This window comes from Oncorhynchus tshawytscha, linkage group LG07 (assembly GCF_018296145.1).
Source record: "Oncorhynchus tshawytscha isolate Ot180627B linkage group LG07, Otsh_v2.0, whole genome shotgun sequence".
In the NCBI taxonomy this organism is placed as follows: Eukaryota; Metazoa; Chordata; class Actinopteri; order Salmoniformes; family Salmonidae; genus Oncorhynchus; species Oncorhynchus tshawytscha.
The window spans coordinates 54,301,045-54,310,854 of NC_056435.1; the positions used below are offsets into that span (position 1 = coordinate 54,301,045).

Sequence of the window (9,810 nt, forward strand, 5' to 3'; positions counted from 1 at the left end):
TGCCTCCTCACAGAGAAATTAGAAAATATCTTCAAGATATGTGGCTTTTTGGTAACAGAATGACAAGACACTAGCAATATTTCTTAAACTTACCAAAGGCAAATACATTTCTTTTCCAAAATTTCTCCAAGTATAAATGTTAATATTATTTGTCAGGGGTCTTTATGTCAACATTATTGTATTTTGATGTATTTATGTGACCTTTTAAAAGTTATTCTGATAGATGACCCCTTTTCAATCCATTTGACCAGAAATCAAAGCCTGGATAGAAAATGTTTGAACATTTCCCCCCCAAAAAATAGACTCTTTGCTTTCATTTGACAACACATTTGATGTGTTCCTATGTGTTCCTATGAACTTCTGTCTGGGCTATGGAACCCTGACCTGTTCCCTGGACATGTTACCTGTCCCAGACCTGCTGTTTTCAACTCCCTAGAGACAGCAGGAGCGGTAGAGATACTCTGAATGACCGGCTATGAAAAGCCAACTGAAAGCGTGCCAGTATCTCTCACATACCTAGAATGAGATTCACCTTCTATGATCTCTCTTCCTCTCTGCTCTGATAGACATGAGCCTGCAACACTCATATCTCCAGCGTTGCACTTCATCATTTATTTATTTATAGTATCGCACTAAGGGTTCTGAAGGAACTGCAGAACTGCTAGCTATGATCAGGGGTGGAAATGGGCCGAACAAATGGGAAAAGGCAATAGCTTATATCCCTAGCCAGCAGGGTATTCCCTGAAAGATGGTTTAACAAATTCAGGATTCCCTGAACATATCCGCCTTCTCTAAACCAGATCAGGGAGTCCGGGATTTCTTGGTTCCAGAACAGCTACTTCTCGTTTAACCCCCTATAGTCGATTGACACACCGGTGCATCAACCCAATTAACATAATAACAAAATCCCCATCAAAATGTGTCAATTTAAGCTAGAGATATCTGTTATTTTGCACTTTATATATGGCTGCATTGTAATACATTATTACAATTACACTACAGCCAGATAAACCAACCTAACTATTTGGCAAGTACCAACACTTTTGCCAGGCAGATCATGAGGTTACACAGGTCTGTCTTAAGCCCGTTAATTTTTAAATCAACCCCTTGTCCCTTACCCTTTAGTCACTCCTCATACCCCTATCCCAGAGACACTTCCCTACAACCTCCAGCCCACTGCAAGTAGAACTGAAACATAAGATAGGTATATCGGCTGAGCTCAACCTTGAGCTGGACTTGGTGGAATGTTCACCATATCATTTACATCTATCCCATTTCAAGGTCAATTTTTATAAGTATATAGGGGGTTGGTGGTAGGAGAAGGGGGCTAGCTAAGGTGCAAGGGCTAGTTCTAGGGGCTATGGTGTACTGAAAAGGCTAAGGGGTTATTAATTATCCCATCCCTATGGTTGTACTTTTCTGCAAATTATTACAACTGAAAACAGACTTGCTTTTTAATTGTCAGCTAATAATATCTTAAAACAAGGATGTATTTAGTTTATCAGAGTTTTAGTGAAGGCAGCAGAAACCTTTTTCAAACAGGTGAATGAGGCTTATTGAGTTTTGTTGTATAATGGAAAAGCCATAGAGATATGAGAGAGATAGGAGAAGTCACTGAGAGTATAAAAGGGTTCAGCAGCCCATGGAGCAAAGTACAGAGCAACCATGGAGCAAAGTACAGAGCAACCATGGAGCAAAGTACAGAGCAACCATGGAGCAAAGTACAGAGCAACCATGGAGCAAAGTACAGAGCAACCATGGAGCAAAGTACAGAGCAACCATGGAGCAAAGTACAGAGCATCCATGGAGCAAAGTACAGAGCAACCATGGAGCAAAGTACAGAGCATCCATGGAGCAAAGTACAGAGCAACCATGGAGCAAAGTACAGAGCAACCATGGAGCAAAGTACAGAGCAACCATGGAGCAAAGTACAGAGCAACCATGGAGCAAAGTACAGAGCAACCATGGAGCAAAGTACAGAGCATCCATGGAGCAAAGTACAGAGCAACCATGGAGCAAAGTACAGAGCATCCATGGAGCAAAGTACAGAGCAACCATGGAGCAAAGTACAGAGCAACCATGGAGCAAAGTACAGAGCAACCATGGAGCAAAGTACAGAGCAACCATGGAGCAAAGTACAGAGCAACCATGGAGCAAAGTACAGAGCATCCATGGAGCAAAGTACAGAGCAACCATGGAGCAAAGTACAGAGCATCCATGGAGCAAAGTACAGAGCAACCATGGAGCAAAGTACAGAGCAACCATGGAGCAAAGTACAGAGCAACCATGGAGCAAAGTACAGAGCAACCATGGAGCAAAGTACAGAGCAACCATGGAGCAAAGTACAGAGCATCCATGGAGCAAAGTACAGAGCAACCATGGAGCAAAGTACAGAGCAACCATGGAGCAAAGTACAGAGCAACCATGGAGCAAAGTACAGAGCAACCATGGAGCAAAGTACAGAGCAACCATGGAGCAAAGTACAGAGCATCCATGGAGCAAAGTACTCATTGGCATTGGTAAGTGGAAGCACTATCTGGCTTATTTAGCTTATAACTAACTGTACCAAAGCTAACATTTTATTTATATTTTAATTGTAATGACAATCACCAATTGAATCCTGAACATTCAAACATACAAGGCTCTATACTCAGGCTCTGGCTCCCTGGTGAGGGAATAGGCCACGGGCAAATGTCCTCTAGCTATGCATTTTGTCAATGCTGGTGTTGTCAAAGTCTGTTTCTAAGGACTGGGGTTGCCAGCCCCATGAACAGCCTACACTCTTAGAAAAAACGTTCTAAAAGGGTTCTTTGGCTGTCTCCAGAGGACAACCCTTTTTGGTTCCAGTATAACTCCAGTATAACTCTTTTGGGTTCCATGTAGAAGCCTCTGTATAAAGGGTTCTACATGGACCTCAAAAGGGTGCTACCTGGAACCAAAAATGGTTCCTCAAAGGGTTAACAGCTTCTACCCCTAAGCCATAAGACAGCTGGACAATTAATCAATTGGCCACCTGGACTATTTACATTGACCCCCCCCCGCTTTGTTTTTACATATCAGCTACTCGCTGTTTATTATATATGCATGGTCACCTTACAAAATTACCTCGACTAACCTGTTATTCAATTTTTTTTAAACTTTAGTTTATTTAGTAAATATTTTCTTGACTCTATTTCTTGAACTGCATTGTTGGTTAAGGGCATTTCACAAGTAAACATTTCACGGTAAGGTCTTCACCTGTTGTATTCGGCGCATGTGACATTTTTGTATTTATTTGATTATATTTGAGGTAGTGAGAGGTTGCTACCAGATAGGCGTCCTCACGGTCTGCTAGAACCAAGGGGTTCCCAGAGGAGACAGCATTCCGTAGAGCCCAGAAGATGGTAACCCGGAAGAGGTCTCCTGGGGTAGACCAGTTTCTTTTATTTTTCTTTATTGTTTTAAATAAACACCCTTGAAACTGAGGTGTCACACTTGTGTCTGATCTGTGTAAACATTTAGATTAAACCCCCTGGTCTGCCACAGTGTGTATTTTCATGTCTGAGGGGAAGGAGTAGTAGAACAACGGCACAATAGTTCATTATTTTTGCAGTTCTGAATTCCAAAAAAAGGTCCAGTTGCCAGGACCACAAATTCAAAATCCATCTAGACACCGTTGCCATAGAGCACACAAAATCTATACATATCTCGACCTAAACACAAAGCTATGAACGATCTGAGACAAGGCAAGAAGGGCCTTCTACGCCATCAAAAGGAACATCAAATTCGACATACCAATTAGGATCTGGCAAAAAATACTGGGGTCTGTTCACCAACCAAGAATTCGCAAAATGAGACAAACACCAAATTGAGACTGCATGCAGAATTCTGCAAAACATCCACTGCGTACAATGTAAAACAATCAATAATGTATGCAGAGCAGAATTAGGCCGATACCAGCTAATTATCAAAATCGAGAAAAGAGCCGTTAAATTCTACAACCACCTAAAAGGAAGCAATTCCCAAACCTTCCATAACAAAGCCTTCACCTTCAGAGAAATTCCCCTGGAGAGGAGCACCCTAAGAAAGCTAGTCCTGGGGCTCTGTTCACAAACACAAACATACCCCACAGATCCCCAGGACAGCAACACAATTAGACCAAACCAAATCACAAGAAAAATAAATATATATATTACTTGACACATTGGAAAGAATTTACAAAAAAACTGAGCAAACTAGAATTGCATTGCCATTGCACTGCACACTGACCTATCCCATCCGGACAAGAGGAATACCTATGTAAGAACGCTGTTCATTGACTACAGCTCAGCATTCAAAACCATAGTACCCTCCAAACACATCATTAAGCTCGGGGCCCTATGTCTGAACCCCGCCCTGTGCAACTGGGTCTTGGACTTCCTGACGGGCCACTCTCAGGTGGTGAAGGTAGGAAACAACACCTCCACTTTGCTCATCCTCAACACAGGGGCCCCACAAGGGTGCGTGCCCAGCCCCCTCCGGTACTCCTTGTTCACTCATGACTGCGTGGCCACGCAAGTCTCCAACTCAATCATCAAGTTTGCAGATGACACAACAGTAGTAGGCCTGATTACCAACAATGACAAGACAGCCTACAGAAAGGAGGTAAGAGCTCTGGGAGTGTGGTGCCAGGAAAATAACCTCTCACTCAATGTTGATAACGGAGATGGAGATGATTGTGGACTTCAGGAAACAGCAGAGGGAGCACGCCCCTATCCACATCGATGGGACCGCAGTGGAGCATGTGGAAAGCTTCAAGTTCCTCGGCGTACACATCAATGACCCTCTGAAATGGTCCACTCACACAGACAGTGTGGTGAAGAAGGCGCAACAGCGCCTCTTCAACCTCAGGAGGCTGAAGAAATTTGGCTTGGAACCTAAAACCCTCACAAACTTTTACAGATCCACAATTGAGAGCATTGTGTCGGGCTGTATCAACGCCTGGTATGGCAACTTGGTTTGCCCAACGCAAACTATCTGCCCTCCTGGACACCTTACAGCACACGATGTCACAGGAAGGCCAAAAAGATAATCAAGGACAATAACCACCCGAGCCACTGCCTGTTCACCCCACTATCATCCAGAAGGCGAGGTCATTACAAGCAGTGGTGGAAAAACGACACAATTCTCAAACTTGAGTAAAAGTAAAAATACTTCAGTAGAAAATGTCTCAAGGAAAAATGAAAGTCACCCAGTAAAATACTACTTAAGCAAATTTCGAAAAGTATTTGGTTTTAAATATACTTAAGTATCAAAAGTAAATGTAAATGCTAAAATATAATCAAGTATCAAAAGGTATAAATAATTACAAATTCCATACATTAAGAAAACCAGAAGGCACCATTTTCTTGGGTTTTGAATTTATGGATAGCCAGGGGCATACTCCAACACTCAGACATAATTTACAGACAAAGTCAGCCAGTGCAGAGGTAGTAGGGATGACCAGGGATATTGTTTTGATAAGTGCGTGAATCGGACAATATTCGTGTCCTGCTAAGCATTCAACATGAAACGAGTACTTTTCGGTGGCAGGGAAATGTATGAGTAAAAAGTACATTCTTTCCTTCAGGAATGTAGTGAAGAAAAAGTAAAAGTCGTCAAAAATATGAATAGTAAATTAATGTACAGATACTCCAAAAAATGACTTAAGTACAGGTTGCATCAAAGCTGGGACCGAGAGACTGAAAAACAGTTTCTATCTTAAGGCCATCAGACTGTTAAATAGCCATCAACAAGCGGCTTCCATCCGGATACGTAACTCTGCACCTTAGAGGCTACTGAGAGGCCATTTTACGTACATTTGAGATTTACATGTAGCAAATCAGAAAACAATAATGTGACTTACAGTCTGTCAACCCTGACTCTGAAACTGCCTGACTCCCAACTCTACCATTACTAATACCCTTCCATAGGATCCTCCTACATCCTGTCGTGTTATTTCTCAAACTGGGGCCAGTACCATCCAGGAGCAGGCACGTATTTGATCGCTGACTTTGACCCCTTCCTCTGTGACCATCTGATCTATACCTTCGCCTGCATGGCCAACAATGTGATCAAGACCTCCGAATGGAACGATGAGATACTCTTCGGAATAGTTCCAGTCCCTCAAGAACCAGTGAGAGAGACACACATGCACAAACACACAGACAAACACACACTCTTGCTCGCAGGCACGCACGCACACACATACACACTCATGCAGGCGTGCACACAAACTCACCTAGGCACGTACACATGTAGGCACATACACACACAAAAGCAGGTACGCACATTCTCATTCAGGCAAGTACACACACATACCTAAACCAGGACTAACTCTAACTCTTGTATTTGCTTACAAGAACAGCAACCTAAAGACCTTGCTGGCAATTGGAGGGAACTTTGGCACTCGGATGCAAGTGGAGAGAGACACACACACACACACACACACACACACACACACACACACACACAGTGTCTGAGCAGTGTGTGTCCCAAGGTTCACAGAGATAGTGTCCAGTACAGCCAACCACCAGAAGTTCATCAACGGTGCGATTAAGTTTCTGAAGCAGTACCAGTTTGATGGTCAGGACTTTGACTGGGAATTCCCCGGATCCAAAGGCCCGCAGACAAGTACAGATCCACCATCTTGGTGCAGGTCAGACTCACACACACATATATACACACACACATGAATGAACAAACACAAATTAACACACACACCTGTTGTAATGTTGTATTAATGTGATGACTGCTGTGCATCAAATGATTAACTGTTTATAATTACGTGATTAAATGAATCAGGTAATTATTAATTCAGTAACCTGGGGCACCATGGGAAAGTTTGGCTTTATTGAGTTTCTATTTCCCAAATTAACTCAATGAATTAATTTCCTCTACAGTCTCATTCTGAACGTTGCATAATCCGTGAATCTGCACAAACCTGAGTCACACTAAATAAGTCCGTACCACACCAATTGAGTTGATTATTTATTTACTATCAAGATAAAATGATAATATAAGATACACATTCACAAACACACAGTCTAGGCTATTGAATAGACCTTAGTACACTGAAACAGGTCCCTAGCGGACCAACACAATATGGCACGTGTTACACAAAATGGGGATTTCAAAAGAGAGAGAGAGGGAGAGAGTACAACAGAAAAGCACACTTGGGTACATTTGTAAACTATGCTTAGTTTAACCCTAACCTTGACCCGAACTGCCGCTCTTATGGGTCAGAATATAATGATGTAATTATGTGTCGAAGGTCTCCAATGGGGTGTCTCTTTGTGGACTGGGTTCGCCTTCTCCTCAGATGACGGCACTTCTTCAGTTACCGGGTGTAACTCTCTGATTGTCCTCAAGATGTCAGTGTCCTTTCTCTTAGTGGTCTGTTTCCTCGCACTTGTTCTGAAAGAGGGGTCTTCTGAGGACGGCTAATCAACCATATAGGTGGTTCCAGCGTGGGAATGAAAGCAGTGTAGACACACGATTCTTTGGAGAGAATAACTGGGTGTTCCTGCTTGAATTCAACCTCTTACACAGCTACTCATCCGTAGCATAGATTGTTAAAAGGTTCCTTTGTCTTCTTCAACCTCATGTTGCGTTTTGGATTTACAACTAATCGAACCTTGGCTGCAGCTCGTGGTCACCCTCGGGTCAGAAATGGGTGTTTCCGCCTTTATGTCAAGTTCTCTTGGCGTAACTAGTTACGAGGTAAGGTCTGGATTTTACTCAGATCCAATTTAGACAACTTCACATTTAATCTTTACAAAAACATTCTTTTTGATCTGGACATTTTCCACACAACGTACATTATGCAAACATCAGGTACATATTGTGAAAACTCTTCAAGTTACAATGTTTGCATTATGTCGTTGTTTAACTTTTAATAACATAACAAAAACGACATTCATTTTCATATTCCATCTATCGTCATTACTCCATTTTGGCTGGCGAAACTTATTGTCCCAAAGTCCATTTATTGCATGTTACTGTTCTGAGGTAGGTTCTCCATAGGCCCATCATACATTACATTCCTTCACAGTTTAATTTTTTATTTATTTTTATTTATTTTACTAGGCAAGTCAGTTAAGAACAAAATCTTATTTTCAATGACGGCCTACAAACAGTGGGTTAACTGCCTGTTCAGGGGGACAATGGGTGTGAGGTGTCAGAACTCCCCACCTCCATACCTCTCCATCTCTCCCCCTCTGGCGGGTGTGAGAGATGTCTCTTGTAGAAGTGTGGTACACGGTAACCTGACCCAAACAGGCTAGTCATGACACACCCATCTGTGTGCTGTCTCCCTCTAGGAGCTGATGGCTGTCTTCGAGGTTGAGGGAAAGATGACCAACCGTCCTCGTCTGATTCTGACTGCAGCTGTGTCTGGAAAGAGGACCATTGACACTGCATACCAGATCCCCAAGATTGGACGGTCAGTACATACACACTGGGCCTCAATGATATCAATTCTCATGCAAAATGTGTACACAAAAACATGCACGATCTATCAAATAATACCTTGCATATTGGAAATGGTTTGTTTATTCAAGCCACTAAATATATATTTGTATCCCTCTCCCTAACACTCAGGCTGTTGGCCTTCTGAATGTGATGACCTATGACTTCCATGGATCTTGGGAATTCAACACTGGAGAAAACAGCCCTCTACCAAGGACCGGCTGATCAGGGAAACCATATCTACTACAATGTGGCGAGACACTTTCACTCTACTTCCCTCTTTATCTCCCTCATATTTCTCTCTACCCATCTCTTCCCCTGTTTATCAAATCAGTCTCTTCCTGCCTGTCTAGGTTCCAGTTGAGTGTGAGTGACATCTTTATTTTTCCAACCTTTACTCTCTAGTGTTTTCACTACCAGATACTGTGTGTTCTAAGGACTATGCCATGAAGTACTGGAAAAGCAACAGTGCCCCTGCCGAGAAGCTCCTGGCTGGATTTGCCACACCTCTCAGCAGGCCAGTGGCTCTAACACTGCTGTGGGCGCTCCCACCATTGGCCCTGGCCCTGCCGGACTCTTCACCAGACAGGCTGGCTTCTTGGCCTACTACGAAGTAACTGACACAGGACACAGTAGGTGTGAAATGACACCCTATTCCTTACAGTGCCATACTTGCGTACTCTGGTTAAAGGTAGTGTACTATATGGGGAACAGGGTGCCATTTTGGACTCAAACACAGTGTGTGTGTGATTACATCTGCAGCTTCCTGAAGCAGGCTTCCCTTTGAAGATGATGTAAACTCCCAACCCTAACGTAAGTGTGTATTTAGATCTGCACCTTCCTGAAGCAGGGAGATCGAGGTCTGGGACTCTACCCAGATGGTGCCCTACAACAAGCAGAACGTGTCGGTCAGATACGATAACATCAAGAGCTTCCAGATCAAGATCTGTGTTTGTATATGTGGGGGAAAATATATGACTAGAGGGTAATGGAGTAGCATACTACTCTGTTACATTCACAACCCTCTCCATCACTATCTCAACCAGATCTGGGTTCAAATAGTAGTTGAAATGATATCAACCCCATCTCATCTCTCCCAGGTCGTTTCATCAGCTTCAATAGTTCCGACTCCTAAGTATGTCATGAAGGAGCTGGGTCTAAAGGCTGTGTTGTTGTTAGGGCCAGTTGTCATGGCCCATTCTAACATCTGCAGCATGTAATGTCTAACCCACTCTAATAAACTCCCAAACTATGAATGCATCCTGCTGTATGTCACTTTACTTCCTTTGTGGTCAACTACATTGCACTTGAACTGTGCAGAATCACTGATCTACAAATCACCTT

The 9,810-nt window shown here is 42.9% G+C and overlaps 1 pseudogene; it reads left to right on the plus strand.

The window, feature by feature from the left end:
- Window positions 1–2,470: 2,470 nt before the first annotated feature.
- Window positions 2,471–9,601, plus strand: LOC112255308 (annotated as a pseudogene).
- Window positions 9,602–9,810: the final 209 nt, after the last annotated feature.